Here is a 21,742-nt window from a genome sequence, read left to right on the forward strand (position 1 = left end):
AGTGTCTATATACACAGCTGCGGAGATAGTTTTCCTCGTGGGCGCGCACACCTCCTCGTCCAAAGCTAAGTGGCGGCCGCCTCCTACGACCAGTTGCGGCGTAAAAACCCGACTTCAGAATTCGTGTGCCTCGTGGCTCCATTCTTCGCAGAGCTCGTTTTTCCCACTTTCACTAAGTTCTTTTCTCCGCCGCCGTCTTGGGAAAGCTCTTAAGGGCGCCATGAAGACGAATTAGATGTTTGGTTGATTAAAAGAGACTGCTTTGCACCGATAACAGAGATAACAATTTTATCGCCAAGTTCAAACAAATAATAGAGATGTTAAAGGAAACGGACGAAGCAATGGCGGCTCAGCAGTAACTTTCCGGTGACATCTGTGTGACGTCACAGAATCTTGCTTGTGTGATTGGTGGCCGCAGACTGACACCAACGCCAAGAAACATGACTGGGTGATTGTAGTGGAGCCTCCAGGTTATTTCGATCGTATCACTTTAACGCTAACGTGCGCTAATGCTAATTAACGCTAATGCTAATTAACGCTAACGTGAAGCTGGCCTCTACTGCGGTTCTGCTGCCGGCTTTGCGTCACTGTAGTGGGAAATTTGAAAGTTTTTCATTATTTCTTGGGCTTTATGTATTGAAAAATTAAACGCCTTTCGTTTCGGATATGGAGCTGAGTGAGTTAAAAAATGCTAGTTGTAATAAATTGAACAAGACTGTGGTTTGTCTTTACGGCCCCTTCAAACAGTGATCGAGGGGTCCTTGGCGTTATTTTTTTCTCTTCAGCTGCACACTGCATGCTCATGGTAGGCTGCTTTGTTGTGTGGGTTGTAAGGAAATTTATGGAGTTTTGGATTATCGCGATTGCGCGGGCAATACATGGCAATATTTTACCAGCGGACAGAAGGCGAGGAAGTCTACCGAGGCAACGCTGCGTTCTGACCATTGCCTAGGGAGACGTCAATCAAGTCAGGCCGCAAACGCTGCGGGAGGAGTGGACCCATCCCGAAGGGTCTACAGAGCGCAGGGAGATGGTCCTCGACTCTTTTCTCTTCTACATTCGAGAGGCTGGCATACAGGATCACATTTAATCGAGACACTCACTGCCCTCCCCCACCCCCCCCCCTCATCCTCCAACTCCCAGCCCAAACTCCCCCTCTGGCGATGGTGAAGGTGAAGGCACGGATTGTAATAAAGCTTAATGAATACACATCACAACAAGTATAACCTGTGCAGGCTCAGCCCCCACCGTCCGCTCGATGAACGCTCGTCGCACGGCCGCGCTGCACAGCTCTACAGCTGAAGATCAACAGGCCCTAGTCTGAATAGCAGGGTCCGAATTGCTGACTCCCATGGGGTCGGCCTCTCTCTCTCTCTCTCTCTCTCTCTCTCTCTCTCTCTCTCTCTCTCTCTCTCTCTCTCTCTCTCTCTCTCTCTCTCTCTCTCTCTCTCTCTCTCTCTCTCTCTCTCTCTCTCTCTCTCTCTCTCTCTCTCTCTCTCGCACGGCGTTTCGTCTCAACCCGTCATAGCGTGTAAGCATTGTAAAATGGAGTGCTCAGCAAGTTCAGGGCCCAGTAGGCGGCAAAAGGGAACGTAATGACAATTATATGATATGGTTTACATGTCAGCCAGAGGAAGTTAGCTTTGACAGCGTTGCGTTTAGGTCTGTTAACAAATTTTCGTTTGTTTTTGATATTCTGTTCAGGTGTATTCGACTCATTTTGAAAAAAAAAAAGCTCCTGAAATGTTCTACGAGTGTCTGGCTGCCAGTCTGGTGAATTTCGGTCAATTTATGGAGTGTCAATTCTCAGTAATGACTGTGCTGAGCCCACACAAAACTCCGGACTGCTTCCACTACTCATGGCATTAAGATCTTAGGGCCTACAGATAAGGATGGCGAGTCATGCCTTCTACAACATAGCAGTAAGGCCGTCCCAATATATATATAATATTTTTGCGGGAAGGGGAACAAGAAAAAGGAGAGGGAGAACTAACATTGTGAAAACTAAAAATTCAAATTTAGAAATTTATGTTTATTGGGTGCATTATTCTCAAAATAAAAATTAAGCCTTAAGATTTAAATCGCACAAGGCCGATAGAACATGCAATTTAACCCCAGACTAAACTGCCCACTTACCTTCTTCTCAATAGGATAACAATAAAAAACAAATTCCTCAATGGGATGACAATAAAACAACCTGACTGCCGCACTGAGTTACTATAGGTAGTGACGTTGTATAGAAGAATTTTTTGGCCAAAAATTGGTGGTTTTCACCCAATTATTTCGAACAAATCGGGAGCCAACTGAAAATTCCATGACAGCGTCTACCGCATTTAAGGTTGGTCTTTTCACATGCAACAAATTCCGTCCGAATAGGCTGACTGGTTAGGGGTAGTGTAGCTCCTGATACTGCGCTTGAAATGTATTTTCTACAGCGAAGCTAAATCCAGCTCATTCTTAAGCAGAATGCCGAAAGCTAACTATATTTTTTCTTTAAAAGTAATAACGGAACCTTTTGTTGTTTCCGTCACCTTTCATCCCATGGCAGAAGCTGCTTCTGTTGCTTAGAAATTCGCTATAGCACCAGTTCTTTGTCTCTCGTTTCTCCCGCCTTTTTTGTGTGTAGAGTGTGACGTCACAAATCACGGTTATGACAGTCCTTCTTCCTGTTTACACAAATGGCAGAAGCGGACACCCCTATCATTTCAGAAACTGTTTGGTCCGTGGGACAAAGTACGCAACCAAACGAAATGGGTGTGGAAGCACACAAGGGTGTTATGTATATTGGCGAAATTATCTGTGTCGCATCGTGGCCATTCTGTATTGTTTGTGTAGAGATGTATATAGGTTGTTTGGACTATATTCCGCTGCTGTAAGGAAACATGTATATATATATATATATATATATATATATATATATATATATATATATATATATATATATATATATATATATGTGTGTGTGTGTGTGTGTGTGTGTGTGTGTGTGTGTGTGTGTGTGTGTGTGTGTGTGTGTGTGTGTGTGTGCTTGTGTACTATACATAGCAAGTAGTTAATGAGTGCGCGTGCGATCTTTCAGTCGCTGCTGTGTTTCAGTGTACTTACTCTAGCCTTGTGGTTCCTTATCACAAGTATTGTACCTTTTGTACACTCGAATGCTTGGAGTAGCCAGCTCCTGTTTGGGTTGGAGCTAAACTCTCCAATAAATCATTATTTGTCTCTCTAACAAAAATTTTCAGGTGTTAATTTCGCGCGTGCACAGCTGCGTGCAAAAGTTTTCAAATTTATACGCCGCCAATGAACTTGACTGATCAGGATTGAAGATTTGTGGAGTCATGAGCGGGACATGTGTGTCGCGGCACCACCTGTCGTTCATTTTTCAGCCTTCGTAACAGTGGCTCCTGTCTGTGATGGTATGTTTGTTAAGTAGGGGTATTATTTTATGGATTCACATAAACGTTTTCATGTTGTCCAATCGATAATAGTCTTATTACATCTAAATGCGTGATCAATAAAAGATAATGAATGGCAGCCTGCCATTGTGCCTGAAGAAGAACATGCATGAGAGCTGCACCTTACCGGTACTCACTTACGGAGAAGAAGCTTGGGAGGCTCACTAAGAGGGTTCAAATTAAATTGAGGACGACTGAGCCAGCAATGTAACGGAAGATGATAGGTGTAACCTTAAGGGACAAGAAGAGAACGGAGTGGGTCAGGGAAAAAACGCGTGATAAGGACATATTAGTTGAAATTAAGAAGAAATGGACGTGGGCAGGGCATGTAATGCGAAGGCAAGATAACCGTTGGTCATTAAGGGTAACAGAGTGGATCCCTAGACAAGGCAAGCGTACGTATACCAGGGGGCGGCAGAGAGTTAGATGGACAGATGAGATGAAGAAGTTTGCGGGGATAAATTGGTCGCAGTTAGCACAGGACCGGAGTGGTTGGAGATTAATGGGAGAGGCCTTTGCCCTGCAGTGAGCGTAGATAGGCTGGTGATGATGATGATGACACCTAAATGCAACTGAAAATATTCATTTTTTTAATGGACAGCGCAGTTTTGTATTTTAAAAAAGAAAGAAGCAGAGCGCAGGTGTGTGATGCAGAGAGCGCGAAATTGCGCCTCAGTTGTGTCTTTTATTTCTCTTTTTTCGTCGCTCGTGTGCCCTCGTTTGCGGGAGGGAGCACATTTTCTGTATTCGAAAAGGTCTCCGAGAGCTTTTCTTCATTCTCTTTTGTTTTTCATGTGTAAATATATATATATTATAATTTTTTTCTCTCCTTCCTCGTTCATCTTTTTCTTCGGCGGCTTCAACACATTCGTACAAAGGCTAAACCACAGGGCACGATGCACAGAAATCCGAAAATACATTTTTTTACAATTGACGCATGGTGCAAATGAGTAAAAACAGAAGAAAATACAGCAGAAACAAGATAACAGGGTCGTTGTTTGTATAACAAAATGTTTTTTCACCATTATTGTCTGCACTCGGCTTTTATACGCAAAAGGGAATGCTGTCTTTGCCTGTGTGCGACGAAGACACCGTTCCGTTGGTGTAAACGTTGTTCGTTTGATGAAGACACCATTCCCTTAGTGTAGACACTGTTAACTTAATTGGTAAGAGGTGCAGAGTCTGTTCCATTAAGTGGCAAGACGCAAGACACCGTTCCGTTGTTGTAGACACTGTTTCTTGGTTGTAGACACCGTTCGGTGCGGTGTCTTTACATTGGAAATACAATTTTTAACGCACTAACTGTCAAAAATAACGCGATACAGAGTTGCGCATACATCTCAAAAAACCAATCAAATGCATCATCAAATCAGGGAGTTCGTAGTACGCGCAGGTATTGTCCATGCAAGGTTTGCTAAAAGCCGGACGCAGAACAACAAAAGGTGATTTTAAGAACGTCATCATCGCTCCTTTAAGTCTATTCTAATTTGTACACGAAATTTATATAACTTAAACATAAATAAGGAGGGAGTGGGTAGAGTAAATAAATAATACTGGTATCCCCGAAAAAAAAGCTTCGTACATTTCGATGCAATATACAGAATCTTCCATGTTGATTGTGTATAAAATAGGGGACTTGTTCGATAACCGCTCTTGTTTTTTTTACATTTGTATGTACACGCGTCACACCTTGCGTTATCTCTTGGAGAGACACTAAACAGCAAAACACAACGCAAAAACACAAATTCCAAAACAAAAGGCACAATCATTAATCTCATTCGGTGACCAGCATACAAAATAAAATACAGATATGCTCTCAAATCATAGACTGTCACACAAAAGAAGAAAAAAGCAACAACCAACAAAATTGCTGCCTACGACGTGTACAATAAAACTCGATTAAAAGAGCAATAAAAATACGAATCTCGCATGCATAGGAACACATCCAACAAAAACATTGCTCCGCGCGAGCTACATATCCTATATCGCTATGTTCTCGGTGTTATCCGCGCTGGAAGCTCGAAGATCTGTTTTTCTTAGCGTTTAATGTCTCCCTGGACGTCAAGAAATCAAAATGATTTGATAGGAATAAGCGCATCTTTAAGATGCTCAAGAGGCGATGCAAAGTGAAACTACCGCGAACCGGAGGCTTGGACGCGGCACGATCAGCAAATCACAGCGTCGTGCGGGTTCACTAAGCTCACACATTTCAGATTATTGCCTATTTAGAACATCAGGGTATCCAATCAAGATTGGCATCCACATGAAAATACTGTACGGCCTACATAGTGTCCGTGTTCTTTTTGTCGATCGCAATATTTCACATTTGAAAGTCTGTACTGCATATTCACGTCTTACTGTTTACATGAATCAAAGATTTGCATTTTTAACCTCGTTTTAACGACGTAAATGTTTCCCCTGATCTTCTTTTTTTACTGTGATGCCTCTAAAAGCTACATTTTGCTTTCGTCCATCGAAGGTAGTTTCCAGAGTGTTGCCAACCCTTTCCTCCTAACCCTTGCCGTAAAGCAACACATAATCCTCGCAGCGGTTGCAGAAGCACGTTAGCGCCTTTCATATGCAGTACACTCCGTGCGGAACTGATTAGAAACACCCGATCCGCAGCCCGAATACTCCTAAATTGAACATCTCGGGCGAAACTTCCTCTGCCCAATGCATTATTTTGCAAACTCGCAAATACAGCGTCTAAGTCGAACTGCTAGTTTGAAACACTGAACTATTCTTCCCTTTCTCTCGAACGCGTACGCCGCGACTTTTTCCTTTTAAATTATTCCATAGGGATCGCATATTCATTTATGAGCATATCCAGCGGCAACCACATTCTCTTCAGCCGCAAACGTGCCTCCGCTACCGGACCGCGTCTTAACCCTTGGCAACTTGTGTTTTCCCGTCCGGTGCGTTCGCAAACGATTGAACACACAATTTTTCCAGCATCTGACGCCCTGAAAGCCTCCAACCGCTCCTCCGATGCGAATCTATCGCCTGTTTTTACCATAAACATTGTGATTCCACATAATGGCTTCTTTTGAAGGGGTCGCTTAACTACGAAGTTGACGCTACTCTGGCTCAGTGCAAGTACTCTTACGCTGTATAACCTGCAGAACCTTGAACTTCCCGCTTCTTTTTAAGGGATCGCACAATTTAAGAGTATAATCTACTATAGTGCAACTACTCGAATCCTGCAGAGCCTCGAGCTTCCCGCGGCGGATATGGTCACCGAGAACATAGCATTATCGTCACCGCGCCGGCTTGCAATCCAAGCCGATCCGTTGCGCAGCCGCTCGCGCAAAGCCGCGGGCCTCAAACCTCGGCATGGCTGAACCTCAGAGATGCGATCGACGGAACAGCAGACTCTAGCGCAGGCGCCGAGAGCTGTCCTTTACGAAACGTGCAGATGAGCGCATAAATAACACAATGAAGAAATGAACTGGGATTGAATGGTTAGGCCTAACAAAAAGAAAGAAAACAAAACGCAGGACCCCACTAGCCCTTCGCTAAACGCTCCGCGCATTTCTCAACCGCATACAGCACTCGGAAGAGTCGTTTTCAGGAGATAAAATTGTGAAATAAGTTACGTATAATACAGAATACCAAAGCAAAAGCTCGTTGTCGTAAACAGTTTTTCGTTTCTGGACGGATGATGCTTGGAGGACCACGTCGACTTGTTTTGGTCGTTCGTTGTGTCGGTTCCTTTTTTTTTTTTTCGCTTTTTACGTTATCAGCGTCAGTAGAGGTGAGAAAAATATCTCTCTGTTGTACTACTCTACTGAGCGCTTATCTGTCTTTAAAATTTCCGTGTTGAATTGCGTATCTATAAACGGCGGCCGGCTGGAGGCGGGTGGGGTTGGGGAGTGGGCTATATCATCCGTAGACGTAGTTGATCATTCGCCGGAGGTCGGTCATCTCGTCTTTGAGAAGCAGGGCTTCGGCGCAGAGGTCAAAGTTTTCGTTCTTGAAGCAGCTGCCCCTGTTCACGAGACGGTAAAAGAAAAACTGCGCGGTTAGGGGTGTTGCCGTTCGCACACGTGGGAAAAGGGTCGCGGTTAGATTAACCTATGTGTTGAGAAGTGTAATACAGTATAGCCTTGTTATAATGAAATCGCTTTACTCAAATGCTTGAAGAAACGGTAATGCAGTCACTGAACAAGTAAATAAGGTCAAAGACGTGAACAAGGAACCCCGTGCGGGTTCCGAAACGTCTTTGAATTTTTTTACTTGGTCAGAGAGAGAGAGAGAGAGAGAGAGAGAGAGAGAGAGAGAGAGAGGGCGCCCATACTCTCCCTTTGAGCGGAATGCACGCCGAGTGCGTTCTGTGCGCGCGTGCTATTAAGCGTGTACGCCCTGCTAATCTGTAGGCTTTGGGAGCGTGTGTGCCGAAAGTCACGTATTCAGGCGGGCCTAAAAAAAAGAAAAAGGGATGACGAAATGTCTATTCTCACAGACCTCGGTACGATGCAGGAAGGGGTGTACGGATGGCTGGGCGTGACGGTCACGCAAGAATGTGACGCCGTTTGCTTTCACTTAGGGAAATTGCCGTCCTTGCGGTTAATGTATTGTTATTATTATTGTTATTATTATTATTATTATTATTATTATTATTATTATTATTATTATTATTATTATTAGCATGGTTAGTAGTACCGCGAAACCTCGTTATAATGATTTCCTTTGTTCGAATTCTCGCTTTACTGGGTTTTTCACCGTCACTACTGCAGTCCGTCGCATTGATTGATCGATCGATTGATTTATCGATTGATTGATTGATTGATTGATTGATTGATTGATTGATTGATTGATTGATTGATTGATTGATTTAAACCTGTTTTCTGTATTGCAGAGCACAGTGTTTTCGTCTACCACCGGGTTTTAAAAACTCTATGAACGTGATGACAGCGTTTTCCAACTGTCCAAACTCGTGAAAGAATTAATCCAAATGACCAACCTTAGGGGGCTCTGGCAAACTTGGAGGTCGGTATTATTTTTTTTGTTTGCTCAAGTTAATAAAAATGAAAATATAAATTATATCTGAGGAGACGCACGTCTTCCTAGATATAATGCAAAACAAGCATTGAATTCAGACATGCACAAATTTTTCTTTTGCTTGTTCGTGATTTCACCTTCCTAAGCTGAAGAGACAGAACAAGACAAGCAAAACAGAACGCCAAAATGATGCAACTGTTTTGCAGATATTTAAAGTTTCACGCTGTCAATCTGCTAATCTGTGGTAGATATTTGAGAATACACCAAGTTGGAACTTTCTCGCGGAATCGTCACACCAGGTGAGAGCGAGGACGTCCTTCTTCAAGAAAAGAGGGCAAGGAAAAAGGCAACAAGGTATAGCTTTGCCGCTTTCGAGGCCATTTTGTAACCAGGTATCCTTTTAGCTCGCTACAGAGAAATTCAGACCCCCGCCACCTTAGTAACGCCGTGAAGTAACATTTCGAATATAGTTTGGCGATCCCTCATCAAGAAGCCATCTGTGGCGCAACTCACTTGTTTCTCTGAATGCGAGGCGCGCCGTAATTTTCCGAAGGGCGTGTTCCATTCAGCTTGATATGCCTCCGGCAGCGTGCCAGCGCCGCGGCTGTGACGTCATCACCACGCCTCACTAAGAACCAGACGACGGAGGACCGTTTTATGGCGCGCAGACGATCCACGCAGACGACCGATGGTTGCGCATGAGCAATTAACAGGTAGACGTTTCTTTTTTAGTCAAGGCGTGGAATCTAAAGGAACGCGATCCTCGTCGTCCTTTCGAATGGAATTGGTTTTCAAACACAGATGGAGACCAGAAACGTAATTAATTCTCACAAAGACGCTATCAGTTAGCGCGCCCCCTCTAACGGGAACAGATGTACACCACTTAAAGGGGTGCAATGCCACTCCGGAATGTCTACGTGTACTTTTTTAAAAGTCCCTGGTCGTTCTTAGGCTGTTGATCACGCGAACATGAGCGTTTTTCAAGAGAGAACGATAGTTTAATATTGGTGCACGCGACGGTTCATGACAACGATAACATGCGGAATAACTGTGAATGACTCTCGTGCAGGCCGTGTGCGAATTGCGGTCGCTGAGGAAACTGCAAAGGAATGGCAGTTATGTAAACTATCGCGAAGCAGGCAATGTCATCGCACAATTCCCTGAGCTTTCGGCATACAGATTCTAAAGCCTGTCGTGGCTCGATAGCCACTGATGTACGCCACCCCCATTTTTTTTCTTCGCAGTAGCGCATTACATATGGAATGATCGCTTTTCATAGGGAGGCGAAAAGCAAAAACGCCCGGGTGTACGAGATTTCGGCGCACGTTAAATATCCCCAGGTGGTCGAAACGAATCCGGAGCCCTCCACTACGGCGCGCCCCATCGTCTCCGTTGCGTCGGCGCGTTTGACCCTATAATCAATCAATACATATTGAATGATCAACTATACAGACGTGCGAATATAGGCTACGGGTCGTGCGAATAAGAACATGCACTACAGTGCAGATGTCTGGCTAAGTTGTAAGTAGAGGTTGTGAATATTACTGGTTAAAGTTGATGCTCGGACGAGTTGGTGTTCCATAATCTTGAATTCACAGCGCTCTCCCTATCATCCTCGTTTCTTGTTTGCACTGTGAATTGAAGATTGTAAATAAGCTGTAAATATATTAGTTGCAAATCAGCGGCTATTCCTTTCCATATTCTCTAAATATATATGTTTTTTTTAGGAGTATGGTGAGGCGGGAATGGCCACCGGGAATAGTCAAGAATTATTAATGACAACCACGGGACGCGCTCACGCTAGCAGAAACAGGCGATCAAGTGGCAGAGCGCGGCAAATAAGAAACGTCAAAAGCGCAAGAACAACTCTATGCACAAATAGTATACGGGAACTACAACGAATCGCTTTTCCCTTTAGCGGATGGTCGCTGTAGTAACGCGGGAAATTTGAAACTCTCAGAGAGCAGCGCGCGCCTGTAACAATAGTCTGCCGGGGGGGGGGGGGGCAACGTTGTTCTAGGGGGGTGTCACTGACCTGCTCAAAATATGCAGCGGATCAAGGCTGTTAGGCACTGACTCTCCGCAATGCTATGTATCGTGCCGGAAGGGTGTACGGAGTATCATATGTGTCGCGCACGTGCTTTCTCGCTCATGCAAAACATCCGGTGCTCTCGAATGAATTCCGCAACTGCTCTCCGCTGCCTGTGGCGGCTCACAGCTCGTGTCAGCGGATCGCGGGAGCTTGCAAAACAAGCCCAGCTCGAGGTCAGCGGACTTCGCTGTGGCGGATTGTTCTACTGACGATTGGCTCCAGAAAGAAAAAAGTGCCGAGGTGGGTCAAAATTTGGGGGAGTTCAGCAGGAGATGAACACAATAATGGAACAACTACGCAACATGATTTTTTTTTAATGCGATAAAGAGGAAGGCGGGGGAAGGGGGTTGGGGTGAACTGGGTCACGTGACAACACAACAATATCGTAATCGCGCGCGTATACTGATTTCGGGCAAGTATCGCTCGTACTGCACATATTATAGCAAAACCACACGCGCGGAAAATAGACGGTTAAGTTACCGCTTTGAATTCAGGCCTTCTGTGTCTCTCCTTGTTGTTCGTCATAAAATGATTTCTAAAAATTTGAGTCAGTGGAACTTGCTTGAATCGCTGAATCTTTTTCTTATAAACGCAGCCAATCTGGCACTCCATTTGAAGCAGTTCCGTAAACGAAACTGACGCGTTTTTTTTTTTTTTTTTTCAGTTTCTCTGCATCAAATCGCATCGGGCTTTGCCGTTTTGACTCAAGGCTGTGTGGACAAGCCAACTTCACAAGGTTTTCGGGTTGCGCGAGTAACGTAGTAGATATGCAAAGCGGTGAAGACGGTCTGCGCAACTTAGACTGAACTAGGCGACAGCGTTAAAAACGAAAAAAAGAAAAAGCGAAAGTGGCGGCAGCAAAATTCCGAAGTGGCAGCTCAATGTCTTTTGATGTAAAAACACCAATATGTCATCTGCTCCGAACCATGCTTCACGAATTGTCGCTTCTCCGCACCGCGGTAGTATTAGTGTAGGCTTTATTTGCCTGAAGGAGGACTGCCAACACTTTTAGTGGAGGGGTCTCCGGGTCTTCGGACCGTACTACGGATATAACGCCATAGGTTTCTGTGGTAGCAGAGTTTCCCATGCGCACAGTTATGCGGCCATGCGAAATTCCCGAGGAAGAGGAAACTACACCAACCAAGGACAAATACACCAACCAAACGCCCTTGGTTGGTGTATTTGCCTCTTCCTCAAGTTTAACCCAACCAGACAGTTCTGTCCAAGATGTTCATATTCAACAAATTCACTACTGCAGCTAAGATTTCCAACTACAATGGATTACGCAAGAGGAGGAAGCGTTTATAGCAACACTGACGATGGTTTTAGGCTATAGTCACACGTTTGCGTATCGGCACTCCGTCCCGGATGCCGCAAACCCGTGCGGTGCGGCATGAGAACAATTCAGTCCGATGCGATCCAATCCAAGCCAAGTAGGCATAATGTTCTCTCTTTCCGTTCCCTCTTCCGCGAAGGGCGTTGAAACGAGATGCCGCCTGCCAGGTTTCCAGTAAGGGGAGGGGGTAACCCTAAACTTGCGGACGATGCCGTGACGTAACGGTACGCTGCGAGTATGCGGTCAACCGTACGCCGCGGCTAAAACGGGTTCGCCGAGACCCGGCGAACAATGGTTGACTCAGCGTCGACGCATTCCAAGGTCGGTGGAAGGACTCGTGGAAGTGCCGGATGAAGAATACAAACAAAATGATAAGACCATCACCTTTCCACTCTATTACGGCTATGGAGATGCGAAATTGTGGTTTGTGTTGCTTCGAGCAATAGAGCCAAGTTCGGCATCATTTTATGCTTCGACGCTGAGACTCCGCACCGGCTGTCTATCAAGCCCAACCCGGTTAAGCGTAATTATTGGCTACGCTGAACATAGGGAGGTGTGATGGTATATTTGGTTGGTTTTCAATGACCGTGATGAAAAAAAAAAAAACCGTTTCTATTTCCAAATACCCTAGTGAGCTAATGGATGTCTCGGCATGTCTGCATAAGAACGTTGCCGCTATTTCAATATAGCCGCGTATTCGGAAGTACGGAACGCGTATTTCCGAGCTCTTCGCTGCACAGAGAAACCACGTGACTTGTGCTTTCGCGCGATGTAGAACGGTATTCCAACGTGGTCATTTGCTGCGCCCCAAACTTAAAGCGACCTAAAACATACCAAATCACCATTAACAAAAACAAAGCTAAAATTCAGTTTAGAAAAGAAAATTAAATTCAGAAAGAAAATTAAGCAAGGAAAAAAAAAAACTAAGACACAGACCCGCTGGGGCTGGAACCCAAGCCGTCAGCATCAGTACTCAGTATTCTACACCAAACCACAGAGCCCGAACGGTGGGGTCGTTTTAGCAGGCGCTCAAACGAATAGCGCGCGCGGAGACATCACACATGTCACGTGGGAGCTCTGTGCAGCGAAGCGTTTGGAAACACGCGTACGGGACATGAGAGAAGAAAAGCAAATTCGCTTTTCAGGCCCTCACTTGCAGCAGCTTCTGTCGCGCAACTAAGTAGGCTGTGCTTTAAATGAAAGTGGGTACAGCTAGCATGCCACCTTGCGGTACTCCCCATCACTCAACAGGCCTCATACTTCGGGATCCCTAACCTTTGTGAATGCCGTATACCGCTTCTTCGGCCAAGGTTCCATTTTCAGGAAATACTGACGCACGCAATAACTGCCAACTGTTATTTTCTTGATCCACGATTAAGCGTCAAGCTACATTTAAAGGGGCCATGAAGGAAAAAGAAAAGTTTGGATAATTAAGAAGTTCTATCCCGATAACAATTATGCTAATATTATCGTAAACTTAAAATAAATAATCGAGGAAAAAAAACATATGAAGCAGTGACGATTCGCCAGCCACTTTACGGCAATTTTTCTATGACGTCACAGGATCATGTTTGTGTGATTGACGGCCTAAGACCTGAGCCATCACCAAGAAATATGACTGGGCGATTGTAGCGAGGCCTCTAGTGACCTTTTATCGTATCACTTGGATCAGTGAAGTTTCGTGTGGGGAATTTTCCCTTGTTCGGGGAATATTCGGCTGCAATTTTAGTCAAAAGGGAATCTTTAATAGATGCAGGGAATTTTAGGAGTCGTGAAGTAAAATGAAAAAATAATGTCAGTAAACCGGACCTCGCATCATTGATTACTTTGTTTTCATTAAAAAGGTTCCCGCAACACTTCGCCGGATTTAGAGAGAGAGAGAATAACTTTAATGAAGACCAGCGATGTTAGCCGAGCCGTCCGGCTGGCTTGCTACGCTAGATGAGAGAAGAAAAACAAAAAGAAATCAAAAACAAAAAAAGAAACTATAAAAAAGAAAAGATGTCATTTGATGCGCACAAAATTTTCAATCACAAAACTCTGTCCAGTTCTGTGCTCAGAAGAAACTCCAAGAGAGCTTTGATTGCACGTGCAGCCTGACTGAGACCCGACCAAGGTCCCAAAACAGCCATCAGTTCAAGTTCCGCACCAAACTGCCTGCACAAAGATTTATGTTCAAATATTTGCAGTCCTGTTCCCCCTCCACCAAAGCATCCAAGACCGCTTCTAATCCAGTTCGTAAAACAGGAGGGAGCATAGAGGAAAGAATACTTCGTGAGAAAGAGCTAGCAAAGTGCGAAACGGCGGCGGCTTTTAAAGGGATGACGCCTGTTCGCGTGTATTCCTGCGCAATATACAAAACGTTATTTCGGGTGCGCTTTAGTCCGCGTGCTGTCAACAAGAGATTGCTCCACCAGTTCCGACGCTCAGCTAGAATTACCCCAACTTACCCAACCATTCCTTCTTATTTCCCAAAGTAAGCATGCTGCTTGGTACAAAACGGGAAATGCGTAGTCAAATGTTGCAGAGGGACATATATAGTAGAAATTAGATCCCGCTGAAACTCTGATACTCTGAACGGCGTCTGCGTCCGGAAGGCTGCGTAAAGTAGACATAGGTGGCGCTGGCTAAGGCCCAAAACCGCCAGGAATCCAGCAAACGCCAATCAGCTCCAAAAGGAGAACGCAGGGAAATTTGAAGGGAATTCTCGGCAAACCTGCGGGGAAAAAATGCTAAAAACAGGGAATTTTGAACCTTGAAATGGGAATTTTTCTTCCCAGTACGGAACCTCACTGACTTGTATGCTAACGTGCAGATAAACAGTGATAACTATATGCTTTTAGTGGTGGCCCTCATTCAATGTCACTTATGTTCCTTTTACGTCGTGTAGCGCGAAATTTGAAAGTTCTTTAATATTTCTTGCGTGTTTCGGGTTAAAGATGCATTTCGTAGCTGAATAGAGCTGAGGAAAATACCAAAGGCAAGATTTTTTTCCCCCAAATTGAACCAAGTAGTATTTTCTCTTCATGGCGCCCTTAAATCTGTTCAACTGTTAACCAGTTGGTTCAAAAGGCGCCCGAAGGAAGGCTGATTGTTCTGGACCGCCCGGGGTCATGCCGCGAGGTCGATCGACGGAACCCCAAACATCCATCCACTGGACGTTAACGCCAGTCCGGGTCAACGTTCAGAGAATACACCGCGCGTTTCCTGCTGTTAGAGGCAGGGCCGCGTTCAGCGCCAGCTTCACATACCTGTTGGTTTGGAAAGCTTTGAATCCGATTTCGCCGTCGGCGAGCCAATGATCTCGGGGAGGAGATTATACGGATGCCAGAAAAGAGCGGCAGGGGGCGGGGCGAACGCCGTCGGGGCCGGTTGATCGGGCAGGGATGGTTGCTTCGGGGACCAGCGGGTAATCCGAGTTACGGGGGCTGAATGAGGTGAGGGATAAACAAAGAGGAAACGAGGCGAGGGGACCAATTACGCGAGGCAGGACTGAACAAAAGTAAGAAGAGAGGGCGAGGGAGACAGGAATGTAGGAAATTCCGAGATAGGGTCAGTGCAGGGTCCCCTTGAAGACGGAAGGAAGACGCGAAAGCCGTCTCCACTTTTGGCGCCGGGAGATGCCGGCCAGATATTGAAGCTTGAGGAGATGAGAGAGAGAGATGAAAGATGGTAGAAGATAATACACAAAAGATAACAGATAAAAAGACAACATAGCAGAATGATAGAACGAAGAGGGGGCGACGTTTCGAAGCTGCACTTGGTCTACGTACGTTTAGAATCTACACTTTCAACTCGAGGCACTCCGTAGTTGAGTGCTACAAGCTAACGATGAGGCGGGAGATTTGAATCCCCAGTCGCGAAACGAATGGTGACGACTATTATAATGAAAGTTTTACGACGCGGAAGGGGAGGTTTTATCTTATTAGAACTCGAAACAAGTTGCTAATCGCGATGGCACCTAATTATCGCAGCCGCAACTCGTGGACTTGATAAAATGCGAAACGGCCAGTAAAGAAACGACACGCGATAAATAAGCATGTCGGAACCGGGGAGGCCAATTTAGCGTGATGATAACGTATACCCGAAGCCCCCAACTTTCTTTTTTTTGTGAAAGCACCTGCCAAGAAGTTCACGAAAATGTCCCGGTAAAGCTTAAATCTTTGCGCTACATGAAGATATCCTCGTGCCATATAAAGAAGCACTACGGAACGTCTGTGACCTAAGAGACCACGGGGAATAGTTACTCAGCGAGAAACATTTCATTGCGTCACTCGCCGACAAATGAATGGGAAAAAAAGACAATAAGAAAGATTTGAGCACAGATGCAAAGACAGCAGCAGAGCAACAAACAGGGAGGCATCATCGCCATGCTCACACGGCATCCATCATCATCAAGGAAGACGTCCACATGCATCTCCCCGGATTGCTATATTTAGCACGATAACACAGGTCACTGACATTATGCCTTCACGGAAGACTCTCTAGAGGCAGGCATTGATCAATATAGAATGGTGTTCCAAGCTGTTCAGCATAGCAATGATATGCCTTCCGTATGAATTGCTTCTGATTTGTTTTTGTTTTTATATTCACGCAGTTAATTTAGGTTTCCCTGGAGCAGGTTTCATTCGCATACGGGGACTGAACTGCTCGGCACCATCGAACAAGTTTTTTTTTTGTCAACCTCACCTCTTTCCAACAACACCAAGAAGACAAGGTTGACCAAAATTACACCCGCGTGATGATTCGTGCCTAAGCAACGGCTCGTGTCTATTCAACACTGCAAAATGACTCCGTGCGTTTGCTTAACTGCAATGAAGCTTCTATTGCTATATTTGCCTGTAGTCATTGCGAACTACCGCAGTGCAAGATCTACGCAATAAAGCGTGACGTCACAACGCAGATCGACATTTTTGAGTGACGTCATGGGTAGAACTCGATATTTGTCAGATTCGCAGCGATTGACAATTTTTGGGGTGTTAAGGTAAAACCGTTACACGTTCAAGCGAACATGAACAATTAAGGCCTAAGAAAACAATCATGACATCGCAGATGACACCTACACACCCTCTTCCTTCTCGCGTACAGAAAAATAAATTACGCATATGTCAGCAAAATTGAAAACATTGAAGCTAGATTAACAATAAATCGATGCGAACGCCCCTCAGTGCCCGCATCAGTTCATTACCGGAAGTTATGCGAGCAATACAGCCCACATTGGCGCCCTGTGCTCTTAGAGAGCGCAGAAATTCGTCAAGCGCTTGATAACCAATCAGGCCGCTGGTGCGCTGCTTGGAAATCAACGCCGACGCAGACCCGGATCACTGGTGAGTTGTCAGAATGCAACTGACGGGCAACACTGCATGCTGTTCACGAACATACGTAAGAACACAAAACCGAAACACTCAGAATGGGCTCACTAAGGTGACAAAGGGGGGAGGGGGGTGACAGGTGTGGAGGAAGACACCGAGCAAAACGGAACGAGAAGGGGTTTTTAGCGGGAAAAAATAAAAGAGCGACATCACGCACCGATTCACTCCACCGGAGACAGAAGCAGCAGCAGCCACGGTAATCGGCAGGCAAGCAGGCAGGGAGCGGCTTTGTGTATATATGTATATATATCTCAATGGGCGCGTGCATATAATACCCCGCGCAGCTTCTTCCTCGGTGAACGGCGGTTGTGATGACTCCCGGGGCGACTGGTAGCGCCCTTTTTTTGCTTCGTCGTCGTCGACTCGTACGATGGCCGACTCACGCCACGCTTATATTTTCCGCCTCGAAGGGCGTGGTCCCTGTGAGGGGGCTCGACTCCGCTCGCGCGCCCTCATTGGCCGCGAGCGCGGGCGTCGGCCCGTGACGTCATCACGGTGGTCACGTGGGATGCGACGCGCGCCCGCACTGACCCCTCGCTCGCGCGCCCACGCCGACAGTGTTTCTTTTTCGCTTGAGCAAATTTGCTTTCTTACTCTGCTTCCTCGTTTGCTTCTTTGCTTGCTTCCTCCCTTCGATTCAGCTCAAGGCGGCGTACGCTTCTTTCTTTCTCGAGCGGCTGATGAAAGAGTGGGCAAGGAGGGAGGGCGCTGTGAGAGGGACGTTTCGGATCTTTTCAGTCCTCCCCGTACTTTTTTCTTGCCACTTCTCTCTCTCTCGCTCTCGGCTTATGGTTTTCATCTTTCTTGCGTCGCGCGAATTACGCGCTGCCCTCACCCAAACTCACGTGTTTCCATTCTTCGAGCGTCTCGCCGCCACTACAACGAACAGATCGGGCGTGTCAGCACACTTGCGGTGTTTCGGTCGGCCAGTTTTTTTTTTCTACCAGGCGTTTTTATTTTCGCTTCAGCTTATTTTCGTTGTAGCTGTCGCGTACGCCTGCGAGTGAGTTTTTTTTTTTTCCTTGACGGCGATAGTTTGCGCTGAGAGAGAAAAAAAAAATGCGATGGAATGCGCGATGGCTCCCGTAGGAATGTGCGTCTGAGTGGAGTGGCGTTGAGGGGGTCGAAGGGGCCGCCGGAGGGGACACGTCTTTTTCTCGTTTTCTTCTGACTGCAACCCCCCTCCCTCCGTGTGGTCATTTCTTTTTTAAGGGGGTCCGCTTCGGGAGTAACCCCTCTCTCTGCAGATCTTCGCCCCCCTCGGGCGACAGATACCTACCGTGCGAACAGTCGTCGGCTGTGGTAGTTGGCTCCTTGGGAATCTTCCAGCCTCTTTCGCTCCCCCATCTTGTAGGTTGTAGGCGCGCTGTACACGCCGCCTCACCAGTTCGGTGCAGCGTTGTGGAGCTTGCGCCTGCTCTTCGGACGTCCGCTTGCACTGTTATCGCATGTACCGAATGAATTAGGCAGCGTCACAACGTACCTAAATGTGTCTTTTTTTTTTTTTCACGAATAAACTGAATTTATGCTTGAAATACGACTGCAGACTGGAAGGTAGCTCGTGCAACCTCGAAGTGAAACGGCACATAACAACCTGGCAAGACATGGGACGTCGCAATTGAGCTTAGGAAGATCACATATCTATTGCAGGTTTAATGATTAGGAGGAGGGGGTTACTACTGTACCACGGCCGCTGGATGAGAGGCGCACTGACGTGCGGCCTGCCGCGTGCTCCCAAACCGGCGTGAGGGTGCCTAGTACCCATCGCTGCCGCGGCGGCGCCACCGTTCCGGGACTGGTTGCGGTGAGCGCAGCCCGCGGGATGCCGGCTTTTGGGCCGCTTATTTCGAAGTGTGGGCTTATCATCGGCGTTCCACGCTCCGCATAAGGCATTTACCAGCACTAATGTTACGCCTGTTAAAAGACAAAGACGATTAGCGGCGGCCGAGCTTAATTAGGTCAAGGTGGAAGTTAAATTCCATTCACAGCAGCAGCATTACGCGTTGATAGTGTGCCTTCTGTCTTGCATTGCTGTGTCGTTGTGCCTCACGTCGCCCGGCATGCTCTTTGTGACCTCACGCACGGCAGAGATTTACGTTTTGTCTGCAAGCTGCGACTGCAGAGAATATATTAAAATTCCCGACAAGCAGAAACAATGTTTTTGTGACGGCGCTTGTTATTTATGAGTGCCAACACTTCTCAATGTTTAAGACGTAACCAACTTTTATGTAGGTTTTTCCTCGTGCACTAAATAAAACACCCCAATTCGTATTAATCTCACGGCACATATGACTTGATTACACGTTATTTAGTTATGAAGTAATACTAATATCATGTCGGCCCTTTTTTATTTTGATAATATATATATATACACTTGAATAAAAAGCGATTCCAGTTTCTACCTGATATTTTTACTTCTTCCCTGTAGCCTCTAAAAAAATTAAGGAGAGCAGATGGGATTTCCGGGTCGACAAAAAACTTAAAAAAAAATATTTGGCGAGTTTGGCAAGCTAAATTTTTGCCCGGACACGAAAGAAAAAAACGAAATTGTACAGAAATTCCAAAAATTGCCTAATAATGCGTAAGCATTCGAACACCGCTTTTCCACTTCACGTTTTATTGTTTTCTTTGCTATTTTAAACCAACAATTGTACATCTTGAGTATCATAATTATTAATTGTTCTAACTGCGTGAATTACACATTATTTGTGCAGATACAAGGCATTGCACTTGTTTCATTACGTAGAGATTATGCTAGGGTACTCAAAAAAGAAAGCTGACGTAATAATAACGTATGTGAAAATTTTCTTACGCTACGAAAATTAATTCGAATTGAAGCGCAGTATTGTTCACAGATCAAAACTAGCGCAACGTCTTTAGAGCGCGCTAATTTGAGCGCATACTGGTGCTGCTCCAGGAGCCCGGCCGTTAGCTTCAGGGATAAATGCGTATGGGTTTAAATCGGCGGTGAAATAACGGAGGATGTAGCGCTTGTTCTCATCGCAAAGTTTGAAAAATGCTTAGCAACGTGGACCGCGTACGCACTGTTTCTTGAACACAGCACGGTGCATTTATTTTTCTTTCTATACAACCTCGAGCTGTAATCAAGTTTTCATAGCGCGTTTAAAGGCATTGTCGTGCCTGCGAAAATAAAACAACCCAAATCTCTATGCGCGGCAAGACATGATCGGGCCAGTATAAGAGTATCAAAAAAAAAAAAAGACACGCATAGCAAAATGTCTAGTCTTTTCAAATCCTTTTTCGACCATCCTATCGCCTGTCCTCGTTTTATGAGGTGCGCATTCCGCCCGGCCAACATGTTTTTGCAAAGAAGTGTCTTTAGGCAAGCTTTAATCCATCGCCGGCAAATATTCATCGCTCTCCCGTGTGTCGACACCGCGTTTCTCGAGAAAAGGTGACATTTTTGAAATTTCGGACGAATAAAGTCCCACCAAATACCTGCCGCTTGAACTGTAACTAATGAACTTGCGGCTTTAAACTGTGCAACGCGGTTTACGTGCTGTGTGTGAGACGCTTTGTACAAAGCTAACCGGTGGTTATTATCTTTTTGTTGAATATTATCTTTTTTTAACAATGTTGTCGAATATGGAGCATCTTTATAGATTTGTTAGATTTAAAATGTATTGCCTATATCTCATTCAAGAATTATTTTAACTTCTGGCTGCTTCAGTCACGGCCGGGCGGCTGGATCGAGCGTCAGACTGGCACACTTACATACATACGGACAGACAGTTTTCGCGGTTGAGTATCCCAGGAAGGACAACCACATCTTTAAAACCCGTGCGCTGGCTGTCTCTCTCAGTCGGTGCAAGCGCTCGCCTACGGGGACCGCCCCGCTCCGTCCCGAAACCAGTCCCCGAACGCTAGCGCCGCGAGGGAGTCAAGCGGCGGCAAACGTAACCACCGCCACTCACGCCCTCGCCCGTTGAAATCCGGGCGACGCGGCAGGCCGCACCTTGCGTGCGCTCTCATCCAGCGGCCGTGACTGTACTATGACATACCCAACACTGCGTCTCGGATGCAGTCCCTCCTGTACGGGGTAGCCTGGCCATGGGCGCACGCGCGTTTAGCATTCCCTTATTCAACTAAGGAAGCACTGTACTTCCTTAGTTGAATAAGGGAGTGCTTACGGGGGACGGCTATGGGAAGTGTCGGCGAAAGAGCGGTAAAACGTTTCAGAAAACACGGAAATAAATCCGCAATCTGTGCCGCTCAGAAAGATGTTTACACATTTGCCCTTCACTGGTACCAAGTCACTTGTACACGTTTTTAATTCCCCAATCCCCCCTCCATCTACAAGCACTAAAGATAGTTTACAAGAGGATAGTGTCCTGACCTTGAGAACACAATGAATGAAATGAATGAATGAGCATAAATCGCCAGCGCGAGCCCCTTTTCTTTCGATCCCGATTCGACCGGCCGCAGGGGCGGCTTCTCAGTGCTGCACACAACTAGTGCGGCAGAGCGT

General features: G+C 46.0%; 1 long non-coding RNA gene across 1 annotated transcript; it reads right to left on the reverse strand.

Annotated features, from left to right (window-relative positions):
• Positions 1–4,144: 4,144 nt before the first annotated feature.
• Positions 4,145–17,763, reverse strand: LOC144162341 (uncharacterized). Its single transcript, XR_013320656.1, has 3 exons — positions 17,411–17,763; positions 15,133–15,309; positions 4,145–7,440 (listed from the first exon to the last, which is right to left on the reverse strand). It is a non-coding gene; the product is annotated as an uncharacterized LOC144162341 (long non-coding RNA).
• Between the last annotated feature and the right edge of the window lie 3,979 nt (positions 17,764–21,742).

Source organism: Haemaphysalis longicornis, unplaced genomic scaffold (genome assembly GCF_048455015.1).
Source record: "Haemaphysalis longicornis isolate Haplotype H1 unplaced genomic scaffold, Haemaphysalis longicornis Haplotype H1 scaffold_12, whole genome shotgun sequence".
Classification (NCBI taxonomy): Eukaryota; Metazoa; Arthropoda; class Arachnida; order Ixodida; family Ixodidae; genus Haemaphysalis; species Haemaphysalis longicornis.